Here is a 15,809-nt window from a genome sequence, read left to right as displayed (position 1 = left end):
CAACGTTAAGTACAATCACTTATCACGATACACAACTCCAAAACACACACACACAACTGTAAAACATTGAACATCTCGTTTGTATGCTCGTGCTTAGTCTATTGTACACTGATAGTTTGATCTGAGATTATGTAACGAGCTGGACTGTTGTTGTGATTAGTTCTTGTTGAATTATCGTATCAATTGTGATTCCACGTGTTGCTAAGTGCTGAGAGTGTCGATGTTGCAGCTGTGTACGTTATGTAGTAGAGGCATTGTGTGTGTTATGTGTGTCTTAGTGTGCTCAAGAGAGTAGTTAAGATCTCATTAGTGTAGTATTTCATAGTTTTCCAATGAGTGTTCTCTGATACATTCAAGAACATACAGGTGCTGATGTATGATTGTCGAAGCACTTGTTGTATGTGTGTTGTGCTTGTTGTTATGAATGTTTATACGAGTCAATGAAGTGGCTTCAGCGTGATAGTAGATATCTGGTGATCATATCATCAATAACTGGTTCTCATTCTAGGAAACTGAAACCGTGCGTCGTTGAATTCCTCTATTTTGTCTCGTATTGCGTAGTATTATAAGAGCTCATATAGACAGTTACGCTATGTCTCATCATAATCATGTCTTGAGGAGTCACTATGATATCTGAGCTTATATGTTATTGTTTTACAATGTTAGTAGTATTTAGCTGTGGTTGATTATTTATGTTTACTGTATTAGATAGTATTCGTATAGTAGGTGTTTACTATTTAAGATTTATAATTACTGTATATGTATGTTATCGTATATATTGAGTGTTTGAATAGAGTTACGTTATGTAGGTATATTTTAGTATAGTTTATGTGTGACTTGTATAGTTAGCTTTTGTTATCTATTTTAAGTATGGTAACGGGGTATTAGGTATTGTGAGGATGTTTATTCAGATGTAACTTAAAATCCTAGATAGTAAGTTATACCAACTCAAATCAAAATTACAATTACTAAAATATTACTACACTACATTATTTTAGTGTCTTATAAAGTAAAGTACCTTATTCAAATGTTTGAGTATACGTATGAAGAAAATATTTACAATATAGAGCGTTTATTTACATATCATGTTATTTAAACATATAGTATAAATTTAGTTATATAAAGTATTTACTATAATAAAATGAATACGACTAGTATTTACTATTAGGACACTGGTTATTAATATGGTATATTTAAGAAGCCTGTATTAGAGACCTGTATTTATTATTACATATAGAATTTACAACTTTAATAGTAATTCCTCGGTAAGTGTAGATATATTACAATTAAGAGCTTGTAGGCCTTATTAAAGTTAGATTATTATAAAAGACCAGGTATTTACGTTATAAAGATTTCACCTTGATAGGAATTACAAAAAATTTAAAGTACCTCCGGTATTTATTAAGTAAAACCGTAATTGATTTAAATATTCTTATATTAGTAAAATTGTTATAAAGTCAGTGTGATATAGTATTTTAGTTTTAAGAACTATATATATATCCTAAACGTATAGTATTTTAGTAATAACGTCACTGGATTAGCATAGAATTGAGATGTGAATATTTACTCCTAGTGATACTAATAGGATATTTAAAATATACCCTATAGTATTAGTGATAATTATACTACTGTAAGGTTATTTGACATATAGAATATTACAAAATACAGTATATTAGATCATAGCCTATTTTAGTATTAAGTGTCAATAATTAATATAAGCTTTAGTAAAATTTAATGGAACCTTGAATCTTGTTATTAGGACAAGCGGGTAGGTGGTAACTTTTTTTCCTGTTATTTTGGTTTAATATCTAAATACTTGAGTATATGCCGGAAGTATAATATATTACTATAGTAAATTTACTATCCCAGTATTTAGTATTTGAACGATGTAATGATTAGTATAATTAGCTAAATAGTATATAAGCCTCCTTGTTAGAACTCCTTTTATATAATTGAATATAATAATGACCTTGATAGTAATGGAACAGTCCAGTAATAAATTATAAATTACATATAATATGCTTACTTATTAGTTTAAGTACCTTTTAAAACTTGAATAAGTAATTATGAGCCTATGGATCATTGTAGTATGAGAATTTTAGATATAATAGCCCTTTTGACTTATTTAAAGACTGATGAAGAAAGGTAGAACTCTGAGTTAATTTGAGGATATAATATGAGCCTCAGTTACTGTTGTAAGTATCTACTAAGTAGTTTAGAATATATTAAGAGACTCTAGTCTGTAGTAGTTTCTCCCACATGTGTATATGCCAGTAAAGATTGTAATAAAACCCCGCTTTGGTGGATACTCTAGATTCAACAACATTCAAAACCTATATAATTTCGTGAGTACTCCTTAACCATTTTGCGTTACTATCTGCTAAAATAAGGTTAAGTTAAGTTACGAGGAGAAACGCCCTACTGAGAACACTGTCTTGCTGAAATCAAAGTTCTGAAATGCGTTGTATATCTACTTAGAATAGTACAAACCTGACACATCTGTCTGTGGGTCAGAGAGAGTGAAGCGCCAAAAGATAAGAGAGAGAGGCCAAGAGTTATTATGTTACACAATGAGCATAGTCCTTATAATTCTATATACTAAGCATAAAGTGGGGTAGATAAGACTCCCTGATTCATTGTATTTCCAAATAAAATGTCACCACAGTAAATCCCTGAATTAAGTTTTTGACAACAATCAGAAAGCCTATGAATTGATCAGGGCGATTGTGCTAAAACATAGAAAGTAGCTCCCACATGTTGTGCCCAGTAAACCCATCCCTGCGATAGTAGAGTGTGAAGCTACAAGCCTCAGCGCTATGAATGGAGAATTGTACACCCAAGCTAAATTGAATCCAACAGGTTGAGCGACCTGGAATATTATGAATAATCACGGTATCGCCAACTAGAACATTAGGCCGACTCATTCAATAATTCTTGCTAAGAACTGATTCAATGGTCCGTACATCTAGATTATGTCAACAAGTGAACGTAAAAGGTCTGCATGAACGAGTATGATTACCTCTTATTGAAGATTGACAATAATATATTCACCGATTAGAACTTGGAATATGCCCACGTGCCCCGTCCGTGGAAGAAAACATACTCTTGTTTAAAATTATACACAATAAACGTAGAATGATTTACAAACCCTGATCAACATGCAAACAACAATGATTCAACTTGTCCTATAACATGCCAGATCATGTGTATAATTCCTCTTTCGATACTACGTACTCTCTGTGGTGGCAGACCTGATTGAATAAAAGCTGTAGACTTATTGAATACCTATTTCCCTCCACTTAGTGGACTTCCCAGTGTCAGGAACCTAGACTATCAAACTGAATAGCTTGTAGACTCAGCTGTCTCTGACCCAGTGGAAAAAAAACTGCCTAATGCCATTGAGACCTTCATATTCATAACCGCTAACCGCTCATCGCACACTAGCGCACATCTGTAAAATTGTAATCACCCAAAGGCTGCTAATTAGACCCTGATATGTCAGAAAATCAACAACAGCATTGTAGAGCTGACAACTAGCATGAAAAACGTAATGCAGATTAGGTAAAGACCCACTACAACCTCGGGTGTCAGATTGAACAAAATGTACAGATCACGCAGAGCAGGTTTATTTAGAAGCTCCCTGTTAAATCATCCAAAGCAGGGCTCCCGGGGAAAATTAAATTAATCTCACATAGAAACCCTGTTATTCTTGACTTGGGGTGAATAAACTGTAGTAGGACCTTGCTCATGAGAGATTATGTAAAGCCTAGTATATCCTGTCATAGTTCAAATACACTAGACATGACCACATTGCATCACTGAGTCATCTCGCTTTGCAGTTCTTGAATAAAACGGTAGAACCTAGATTGAATAAAGCTGCATAAGACCGATATTCCCGAAGTAAAGTCCTGTATGCAGTTCCTTGTATTAGATTTAAAACTAAGCTCAAGTTCAAGTGCACACTTCAGCTAGCATAATTCAAGACATAGTAAGAAACAAAATAAGGTTAAGAATATAAATGCTATCTCTCTCGTCTCTCTCTAACTCGTACATCTCTCTCTGCTCTACTACGTTCTACTCCAATCTCTCGTACTCTCACTCTCTCTCACCTGCTCTACTCTGATTGACTAGTCATACCTTCATCTTGTTGAGATAACCCAATTAAGTTGATAAAGAAAACTATTCCCTCATTCCGCGGTAGCAATAAACAGGGCATCGAGTATATGTTTCATGACTAAACTGACTCCGAAGTGTATAAGACCAAGCTCCTCCGCAAACACAGCTACTTTAGTAGTAGTTAATCTATATACTACATAAAATAGTCCCTATAACTTTTTGAAATATTTAAAACGCCTTGGAACTGTTCACTTATATTATTATATTTATTAAGCGTATTAGACCAATTCACCCTCGTTAAAAGAGTGGAGGGATGGATACCAGTCCCCCTTCCTCTCTGCTTGATAGGCCTACCCAGTATATGAACTGTCCCTAAGTAAGAAGCTCCGAGCCTTTGACTCACTATGTCTGCCGCGTATGTTCATGATCATAAAAGCGTTGGCATTAGGACTGTATTTTATGTTTGATGACTACATTGTCTGCCTGAGTGACCCTTGAATAGCAACATAACTAAGGCCTTGAGGGATTGAGTGTTGGAATTGATGAAACTAGTTGCCTCCTGAGGTTGGTTGCATGTGTTAGACCCTGCTGTAAGTTGGAATACAGAGTATCAAGGACGTAGTGACCCGGTAATTGAAATAAATAGCCTGATCTAAGATAACCTCCGTTGATGAATAGGAGTTTGATGTAAGCCCTCCCAAACAAATTAAAGAGGTAAATCTGTATCTACTCACCGTAGCTTTAGGCACACTCTGAAATCCAACCTGATGTCCTACCGTGTAAAAGCTGAAAATCCTGCTAGAAGGAACCGAAGCCACAAACAAATTCACTGACAATCGGTCCCATCAAACCCAACAATACAGAATTTTCCGCAAACAAGATAGAACTGCAACAAGAAGGGGTGGTAATTAGTTTTGCACCCATAAAAGTTCTGACTTGAGCCAAGAGATAGCAACTGCAGAGTGTCTGTCTTACTTTCAGAATCTGTGCCCAAAACGATGACAAGAAGCTTCTATACTTTAAAAGTCCAACCTTTCGAACAGAAATAAGCCGCTCTCTGCTCACTAATGTTATGCCAAGCTTGTGATTACAAGAAACCCCCCATCTCCCCAGAAAAGACCTTGCCTAGCTGAAATGCCCGCATCTGACCATATAATGAAATTTAATTGCCCCCGCATCTCTTATCATGCCAGAGTGATGTCTTACTGTGTGAGGTGACCAAATAACAATGAAGGAATCGGATGTGCTTAACACCCGAGGCCACCTACAACATCTAAGCTAGACACGCCTCAAAATCTTGCAAACGCAATATTTATCAAAGAACGTAGCATCCCTAATAGGACACCGAGTATGTTAGCAATACGCAGCTACAATCCTTTGGAAAACAGCAACATGAAAAGGCACCCCGTGATTAGAAAATACCTCCATGCCTGGAGGAAACGTTAACCTTGCTCTCCAATACACCTCTGCTGTAAAGTCTTCACTACCGGGCCATGGAGATACCTCACGCGGATCACTGCCCTCAATATGCTTGCTGCTCCCTGTAATGAGTCAAAGAGGACACCACAGCAACTTCATCACCTTGTTCGAGTTAACGTCTCTCCTAAGAACACATGCAAAAACGAAGCCAGCCGTTTGCTAAAACCTTGTCGAGGCGCTGAAGACCGAAAGGTATCCTCGAATGCGTATAATGAACCCTCCCATTCCCTAAAGCAGTGAGAGGTAATAATAGCACTCCGGTTGCGCTGAGACTCTCAGAAAAAGTGCTTTCCTCTCACATATCCTTAAATAAGCTTGCCCCATTCAAAAAATGTAGAACTAAGAACAGATAATAGCCCTTTGTTCACGTCCAGACTTGACTGCCTTGACCGCGACAAAAACAACTGCAATAGCATCGAATAGCGCCACGATACGCAACGTTTCAGGGAAGTTGGGAACCATTATACGCAGGTAGTTAGGAAAGCAAAGCTTAGCTTTTAAAACAGAAATTTGCTTCCTGTAGCACACACTCAGAAAAGTTCTGGGACACTGTAAAGTCCATGGAGAATAAGAGCACCTCCTCCCAGCTGCCCACTGCACTGAGGCTAGGAAACACTTGTCACCACCGATAAATTACGATAATCAAGAATTTCATAAGCATTCTCTACGGCTGGCAATGCTTTCCTCCTGGCTACCCGAACCCCGGCCACACATCACATACCCCCACAGCAACTTGCCAAGACCCCCCGCTTCTCCTTCACACCAAATCCAGATAGCTGATGTTTTGAAAGAGCTGCAAAATCAGCTGGGCCCTAAAAATCAGCAGGCTAGACAATCTGGACCCTGTCTTTCTAAAAATCCGCCGAATTGTTGTAACCTCTATTACTAGCCTGTTCAACCTCTCGTATCGTTTGAGATTCCCAAAGATTGGAGAAGCTGCCGCCGTCATCCCCCTCTCAAAGGGGGAGACAACTCTAGACCAACTGCGTACAGACCTATATCTATCCTACCCTGCCTTTCTAAAGTCTTCCAAAGCCAAGTTAACAAACAGATCACGACCATTTCGAATCGCACCGTTTCTCCACAATGCAATCTGGTTCCGAGCGGGTCATGGGTGCACCTCAGCCACGCTCAAGGTCCTAAATTATATCATACACTGCCATGATAAAAGACAATACTGTGCAGCTGCTGCTTCATCGACCTGGCAAGGCTTTTGGCTCTGTCAATCACCACATTCTTATCGGCAGACTCATCAGCCTTGGTTCTCAAATGACTGCCTCGCCTGGTCACCAACTACTTTCTCAGATAGAGTTCAGTGTGTCAAATCGGAGGGCCTGTTTTGTCGGACCTCTGGCAGTCTCTATGGGGTGCCACAGGGTTCAATTCTCGGGCTGACTCTTTTCTCTGTATACATCAATGATGTCGCTCTTGCTGCTGGTGATTCTCTGATCCACTCTACGCAGACGACACCATTCTGTATACTTCTGGCCTTCTTTGGACAATGTGTTAACAAACTCCAGACGAGCTTCAACAACATAAACACTCCTTCCGTGGCCTCCAACTGCTCTTAAATGCTAGTAAAACTAAATGCATGCTCTTAAACCGATTGCTGCCCACACCGCCACGCTCAAGCATCACTACTCTGGACGGTTATGACTTAGAATATGTGGACAACTACAAATACCAGGTAGTCTGGTTAGACTGTAAACTCTCCTTCAGACTCACATTAAGCATCTCCAATCCAAAATTAAATCTAGAATCGGCTTCCTATTTCGCAACAAAGCTCCTTCACTCATGCTGCCAAACATACCCTCGTAAAACTGACTATCCTACCGACCTCTTGACTTCGGCAATGTAATTTACAAAATAAGCCTCCAACTCTACTTAGCAAATTGGATGTAGTCTATACAGTGTCCATCCGTTTTGTCACCAAAGGCCCATATACTACCCACCACTGCGACCTGTATGCTCTCGTTGGCTGGCCCTCGCTTATATTCGTCATCAAACCCACTGGCTCCAGTTATCTATAAGTCTCTGCTAGGTAAAGCCATGCCTTATCTCAGCTCACTGGTCATCATAGCAGCACCCACACCGTAGCACACGCTCTCAGCAGGTATATTTCACTGTGTCACCCCCAAAGCCAACTCCTCCTTTGGCCGCCTTTCCTTCCAGTTCTCTGCTGCCAATGACTGGAACGAATTGCAAAAATCACTGAAGCTGGAGTCTTATATCTCCCTCACTAACTTTAAGCATCAGCTGTTAGAGCAGCTTACTGATCACGTACCTGTAACACAGACAATCTGTAAATAGCCCATCCCCATATTGTTATTTCTTGTTTTGCTCCTTTGCACACCAGTATCTCTACTTGCACATTCATCCTTTGCACTATCTATCACTCCAGTGTTTAATTGCTAAATTGTAATTATTTCACCACTATGGCCTATTTATTGCCTTACCTCCCTAATCTTACTACATTTCCACACACTGTATATATAATTTCTATTGTGTTATTGACTGTACGCTTGTTTATCCCATGTATAACTCTGTGTTGTTTGTGTCGCACTGCTTTGCTTTATCTTGGCCAGGTCGCAGTTGTAAATGAGAACTGTTTCTCAACATAGGCTACCTGGTTTAAATAAAGGTGAATATATTTAAAAAAAGTAATGAAAAGGTCTCTGCAGGGTAACCCTGGTGCTGCTGGTCCTCTGTCCTGCTGGTAAAGATGGTCCTAAGGGTGTCGGTGAGACGGTTGGACGCCCAGCTACAGGCCGCTAGGCGTAGGAAACGAGCCGCGAGGTGGACCCGAAGATGACTCGTGAGACGCTGGCCTGGAAGAAGAGACTGCAAAGTGATCCTCTGTAAGTACACCTGGATCACTACGATATACGTCTCAACTCCAACCCATACGGACGTGACGGCTTGAACTCCATCACCCCACCCTATTAAGCAAAAGATGGTAATACAAGCTGAATTCATCTTTTGTCACAACCGTCCTCAATACAGTCCTACAGCTTTATTCATACAGTCCTACGTCTTTATTCAATACAGGTCCTACAAGCTTTATCAATACAGGTCCTACCGTCTTTATTCAATACAGGTTCTACCGTCTTTATTCAATACAGGTCCTACAGCTTTATTCAATACAGGTCCTACAGCTTTATTCAATACAGGTCCTACAAGCTTTATTCAATACAGGTCCTACAAGCTTTATTCAATACAGGTCCTACAGCTTTATTCAATACAGGTCCTACAGGCTTTATTCAATACAGGTCCTACAAGCTTTATTCAATACAGGTCCTACAAGCTTTATTCAATACAGGTCTACAAGCTTTTCATACATCACTTATCAATACAGTCCTACAGGCTTTATTCAATACAGGTCCTACAGGCTTTATTCAATACAGGTTTACCGTCTTTATTCAATACAGGTCCTACAGCTTTATTCAATACAGGTCCTACAAGCTTTATTCAATACAGGTCCTACAAGCTTTATTCAATACAGGTCCTACAACTTATTCAAACAGGTCCTACAGCTTTATTCAATACGGGTCCTACAAGCTTTATTCAATACAGGTCCTACAGCTTTATTCAATACAGGTCCTACAAGCTTTATTCAATACAGGTCCTACACGCTTTATTCAATACAGGTCCTAACAAGCTTTATTCAATACAGGTCCTACAGCTTTATTCAATACCGGTCCTACAGCTTTATTCAATACAGGTCCTACAGCTTTATTCAATACAGGTCCTACAGCTTTATTCAATACAGTCCTACAGCTTTATTCAATACAGTCCTACAGCTTTATTCAATACAGGTCCTACCGTCTTTATTCAATACAGGTCCTACAGGCTTTATTCAATACAGGTCCTACCGTCTTTATTCAAACAGGTCCTACAGCTTATTCAATACAGGTCCTACGTCTTTATCAATACAGTCCTACAAGCTTTATCAATACAGGTCCTACAGCTTTATTCAATACAGGTCCTACCTCTTTATTCAATACAGGTCCTACAGCTTTATTCAATACAGGTCCTACAAGCTTTATTCAATACAGGTCCTACAGCTTTATTCAATACAGGTCCTACCGTCTTTATTCAATACAGGTTCTACCGTCTTTATCAATACAGGTCCTACAAGCTTTATTCAATACAGGTCCTACAAGCTTTATTCAATACAGGTCCTACAGCTTTATTCAATACAGGTCCTACAGCTTATTCAATACAGGTCTAAGCTTTATTCAATACAGGTCCTACCGTCTTTATTCAATACAGGTCCTACAGCTTTATTCAATACAGGTCCTACAGCTTTATTCAATACAGTCCTACCGTCTTTATTCAATACAGGTCCTACAGGCTTTATTCAATACAGGTCCTACAGGCTTTATTCAATACAGGTCCTACAGCTTTATTCAATACAGGTCCTACCGTCTTTATCAAGACAGGTCCTACAGGCTTATTCAATACAGGTCTACAGCTTATTCAATACAGGTCTACAGCTTTATTCAATACAGGTCCTACAGCTTTATTCAATACAGGTCCTACCGTCTTTATTCAATACAGGTCCTACAAGCTTTATTCAATACAGGTCCTACAAGCTTTATTCAATACAGGTCCTACAGCTTTATTCAAAACAGGTCCTACAGGCTTTATTCAATACAGGTCCTACAAGCTTTATTCAATACAGGTCCTACAGCTTTATTCAATACAGGTCCTACAGCTTTATTCAATACAGGTCCTACAAGCTTTATTCAATACAGGTCCTACGTCTTTATTCAATACAGGTCCTACAGCTTTATTCAATACAGGTCCTACAAGCTTTATTCAATACAGGTCATACAAGCTTTATTCAATACAGGTCCTACAAGCTTATTCCAATACAGGTCCTACAGGCTTTATTCAATACAGGTCCTACAGGCTTTATTCAATACAGGTCCTACAGCTTTATTCAATACAGGTCTTACAAGCTTTATCAATACAGGTCCTACAAGCTTTATTCAATACAGGTCCTACAGCTTTATTCAATACAGGTCCTACAAGCTTTATTCAATACAGTCCTACACTTTATTCAATACAGGTCCTACCGTCTTTATTCAATACAAGGTCCTACAGGCTTTATTCAATACAGTCCTACAGGCTTTATTCAATACAGGTCCTACAACTTTATAATACAGGTCCTACAGGCTTTATTCAATACAGTCCTACAGCTTTATTCAATACAGGTCCTAACAGCTTTATTCAATACAGGTCCTACAAGCTTTATCAATTACAGGCCTACAAGCTTATTCAATACAGGTCCTACAGCTTTATTCAATTACAGGTCCTACAGGCTTTATTCAATACAGGCCTACAAGCTTTATTCAATACAGGTCCTACAAGCCTTATTCAATACCAGTCCTACAGCTTTATTCATAAGTTACAAGCTTGATTCAATGACCATAGGTCCTACAAGCTTTATTCAATACAGGTTCCTACACGCTTTATTCAATACAGGTCCTCAAAGCTTTATTCAAACAGGTCCTACAGGCTTTATTCAATACAGGTCCTACAAAGCTTTATTCAATACAGGCTCCTACAGGCTTATATTAATTCTACCGATCTGTCTATTATCAATACAGGTCCTACAGGCTTTATTCAATACAGGTCCTACAGCTTTATTCAATACAGGTCCTACAGGCTTTTTCAATACAGTCCTACAAGTTTTATTACAATAACAGGTCCTACAAGCTTTAATTCTTCCTTCAACATTCGAACAAGTTATATTAGACCACAGTTTCTAACTTGTGGTGATCTTCAGATTGTCAAACTGACACGACACACAACACCACAAACCACCACAACACACAACACACATCACACAACAACCACAAACCACCACCAACACACAACACACACAAACACACAACACACAACACCACAACACACAAAACACATCCCACCAACACACAATCCACAACACACAAGACACCACATCCCACACACACAACACGACAACACACAAACACACACACACACCACACACACCATCACACCACAGCAACACACATCAGACACAACACCCACAACACACAACACACAAACACACAACACAACACACAACACATCACCCACAAACACAACAAAACACATCACACAACACACATCCACACAACACACCACACACCACACAACAAACCACACAACACACATCACACAACACACATCACACAACACACATCACACAACACACAACACACATCACACAACACACAACACACATTCACACATCACACAACACACAACACATAAACACAACACACATCACCACAACACCACAACCACACAACAACACAAACACACAACACACAACACACAACACACACCCCACACACCACACACACCACAAAACACACAACACCACAATCACACAACACACAATCACACAACACACAGACTACACACAACACACATCACAACAAACACACAACACACAAACACACATCATACGACATAGCACACAACACACCATTTCACACCACACACTCCCACAACACACAAACATCACTACAACACAACACAACACACACAACCACACAACACACCAAACACACACACAAACACACAAAGCGACACAACACACATCACGACAACACACGACAACAACAACAGACACACTACACACATCTCTCACCACCCAAACATGGAAATACAATCATTTTTGGTTTTGCAGCTATAAACAATACTGACTTTCACTTGTCTTAAAAAGCGTCTCTCTTGGTTACTTCCAACCCCAACCCGCATGACACCCAGTCCAGGGGAATGAAAAGATAAAGGTCCATTTATAATGGACGACACTATTGCCCTTGTCTCCCTAATACACTGGCAACAGCAGGTCTGCGAGTCAAGTAATGTGTTTCGTATCCCTGACAGGCCAGTAACCAGCGCCAAACACACACTGCTGAGTCTGTGGGTCGCTCCACTGGACAGAATATGAGCAAGAGAAGGATCACAGTGTAATTTGTTCTTGTCACTATCATAGCCTCCTAGCAGTTTAGTACCTTCACCCTACTGAGTCAGTACTGAACTATTACAGCCTCATAGCTGGCAGTTAGTGAAATTGAGACGGGCAAGTACAGAGCAAACCTGAGACACTCTAGTTCACTCTCGTCCTAAATCTCTATCTATAACACATGCACAGAATCAGCAGGAGTTGAGTATGACTGAGTGTGCTTTTCAAAATAGCCTATTTATCTTGTTGTCTTCCACTACTTAGTGAACAGTAGTATCTAGTATGCGATGACGTATTTGTCTATCAGACTATTTCTTTGTATAGTTCTCATATGTTATTGCATTTTTATAGTTTTCTGCTAGTATGTTTATCTGATTTTATATTCAAGTTTTTTTGTTTTATAGGATTCTGTGATATTATTTTAGTTCGTTTGCTTTGAAACACTCACCAGAGATCCTCTCGTACACGAATAAACACACTTCCTGCTTGTCCTCCAGACCAGCTGTCCTCCTCCTCCTCTTCTTCCTCTCCTCTTCTCACCTCCCCTACTCCTCCTCCATTCCGCCTCATCCTCCGTCTCATATCTCTCCACTAAGACCTACTTCATCCTTCCTCTCCACATCCTCTCTTCCTCCTTCCTCTCCTCTCCTCTCTTTCCTCTACTACCGTCTTCTCCTCCTCTGCTTGACTTACCTCTCTTCCTCCTCTCCTGACGCTACTCCTACCATCTCCTCTCTCCTCGCATCACTGCTACCTCATCTTCCCCTTCCCTCGTCTCAACTCCTCTCCTCTCTTCCTCCATGGCCTCCTCCTCTCTTCCCTCTCTTCCGTGCCCCTCTCCTCCTCTGCTTCTACTTCACTCCTCACTCCTCTCCTCTCTTCCTGCCTCTCCTCCTACATCCTTGCCTCTTCGTTCCCTCTTCCTCGGCTCTCTCCCTCTTCTACTTCCTTCATCCCAGGCGGTTCCGATGTCCTTCAGTCCTTCTCAGGTCTGCGGGCGGACAGCGTGGGGTATTGTTGCGTCATTCCCCAGAGCTAGGCATCGCTGTTGGAGAAAGAGAGGATTTCCCTGGCTTGCCCGACCCCTCTGTAAGTCACATACACCACATTACACATCCCATATTCATTAATAGACTATTGAAATTTCATTCATTAATTCATTAGACTATTCATCATTCATTAGGCTATTCACTCATTCATTAGACTATTCATTCATTCATTCATTAGACTATTCATTTCATGCATTCATTCATTAGGACTATTCATTCATTCATTAGACTATTTATTCATCATTCATTAGCTATTCATTGCCAAACATTAGGACTATTCAGTCCAAAGCAATTAGACTATTTCATATCAAACATTAAGGGACTATTCATTCATTCATGTAGACTAGTGTAGGACCTGTATTGAATAAAGCCTGTAGGACCTGTATTGAATAAAGCTGTAGGACCTGTATTGAATAAAGACGGTAGAACCTGTATTGAATAAAGACGGTAGGACCTGTATTGAATAAAGCTTGTAGGACCTGTATTGAATAAAGACGGTAGGACCTGTATTGAATAAAGCTGTAGGACCTGTATTGAGGACGGTTGTGACAAAAGATGAATTCAGCTTGTATTACCATCTTTTGCTTAAGTAGGGTGCTGGGTTGAATGAGAGTTATCAAGCCCGTCCACTATGCCCCGGGTTGGAGCTTGGAGGACGATACTGTAGTGATAAACAGGTGAACTTACAGAGGGACCATCCTCTCCGGCATCTCCTTTCTCTCCAGGGGCTCCAGCGGTTCCACGCAGCCCAGCGTCTCCCTGCCTGCCTGGGGGTCCACCGTCTCCACGCACACCCTTAGGACCATCTTTACCAGCAGGACCAGAGGGACCAGCAGCACCAGGGTTACCCTGCAGAGACACATTTTTTACATTTTTTTAAATTTCACCTTTATTTAAACCAGGTAGCCTAGTTGAGAACAAGTTCTCATTTACAACTGCGACCTGGCCAAGATAAAGCAAAGCAGTGCGACACAAACAACACAGAGTTATACATGGGATAAACAAGCGTACAGTCAATAACACAATAGAAAATTATATATACAGTGTGTGGAAATGTAGTAAGATTAGGGAGGTAAGGCAATAAATAGGCCATAGTGGTGAAATAATTACAATTTAGCAATTAAACACTGGAGTGATAGATAGTGCAAAGGATGAATGTGCAAGTAGAGATACTGGTGTGCAAAGGAGCAAAACAAGAAATAACAATATGGGGATGGGCTATTTACAGATTGTCTGTGTACAGGTACAGTGATCAGTAAGCTGCTCTAACAGCTGATGCTTAAAGTTAGTGAGGGAGATATAAGACTCCAGCTTCAGTGATTTTTGCAATTCGTTCCAGTCATTGGCAGCAGAGAACTGGAAGGAAAGGCGGCCAAAGGAGGAGTTGGCTTTGGGGGTGACCAGTGAAATATACCTGCTGGAGCGTGTGCTACGGGTGGGTGCTGCTATGATGACCAGTGAGCTGAGATAAGGCATGGCTTTACCTAGCAGAGACTTATAGATAACCTGGAGCCAGTGGGTTTGATGACGAATATAAAGCGAGGGCCAGCCAACGAGAGCATACAGGTCGCAGTGGTGGGTAGTATATGGGCCTTTGGTGACAAAACGGATGACACTGTAATAGACTACATCCAATTTGCTAAGTAGAGTGTTGGAGGCTATTTTGTAAATTACATTGCCGAAGTCAAGGATCGGTAGGATAGTCAGTTTTACGAGGGTATGTTTGGCAGCATGAGTGAAGGAGGCTTTGTTGCGAAATAGGAAGCCGATTCTAGATTTAATTTTGGATTGGAGATGCTTAATGTGAGTCTGGAAGGAGAGTTTACAGTCTAACCAGACACCTAGGTATTTGTAGTTGTCCACATATTCTAAGTCATAACCGTCCAGAGTAGTGATGCTTGACGGGCGGGTGTGGGCAGCAATCGGTTTAAGAGCATGCATTTAGTTTTACTAGCATTTAAGAGCAGTTGGAGAGCGCCACGGAAGGAGTGTTGTATGGCATTGAAGCTCGTCTGGAGGTTTGTTAACACATTGTCCAAGAGAGGGCAGAAGTATACGAGAATGGTTCGTGCTGCGTAGAGGGATCAGAGAGAATCACCAGAGCGAAGAAGCACATCATTGCATGTATACAGAGAAAAGAAGTGTCCAGCCACCGAGAATTGGAAACCTGTGGTCGAGAT

The 15,809-nt window shown here is 40.3% G+C and overlaps 1 pseudogene; it reads right to left on the bottom strand.

The window, feature by feature from the left end:
• Nucleotides 1-15,809, bottom strand: part of LOC111979147 (collagen alpha-1(II) chain-like) — a 70,831-nt pseudogene that overhangs the window by 10,599 nt on the left and 44,423 nt on the right.

This window comes from Salvelinus sp. IW2-2015, linkage group LG1 (genome assembly GCF_002910315.2).
Source record: "Salvelinus sp. IW2-2015 linkage group LG1, ASM291031v2, whole genome shotgun sequence".
Taxonomy (NCBI): domain Eukaryota; kingdom Metazoa; phylum Chordata; class Actinopteri; order Salmoniformes; family Salmonidae; genus Salvelinus; species Salvelinus sp. IW2-2015.
This window is presented reverse-complemented; position numbering and strand designations above follow the sequence as displayed.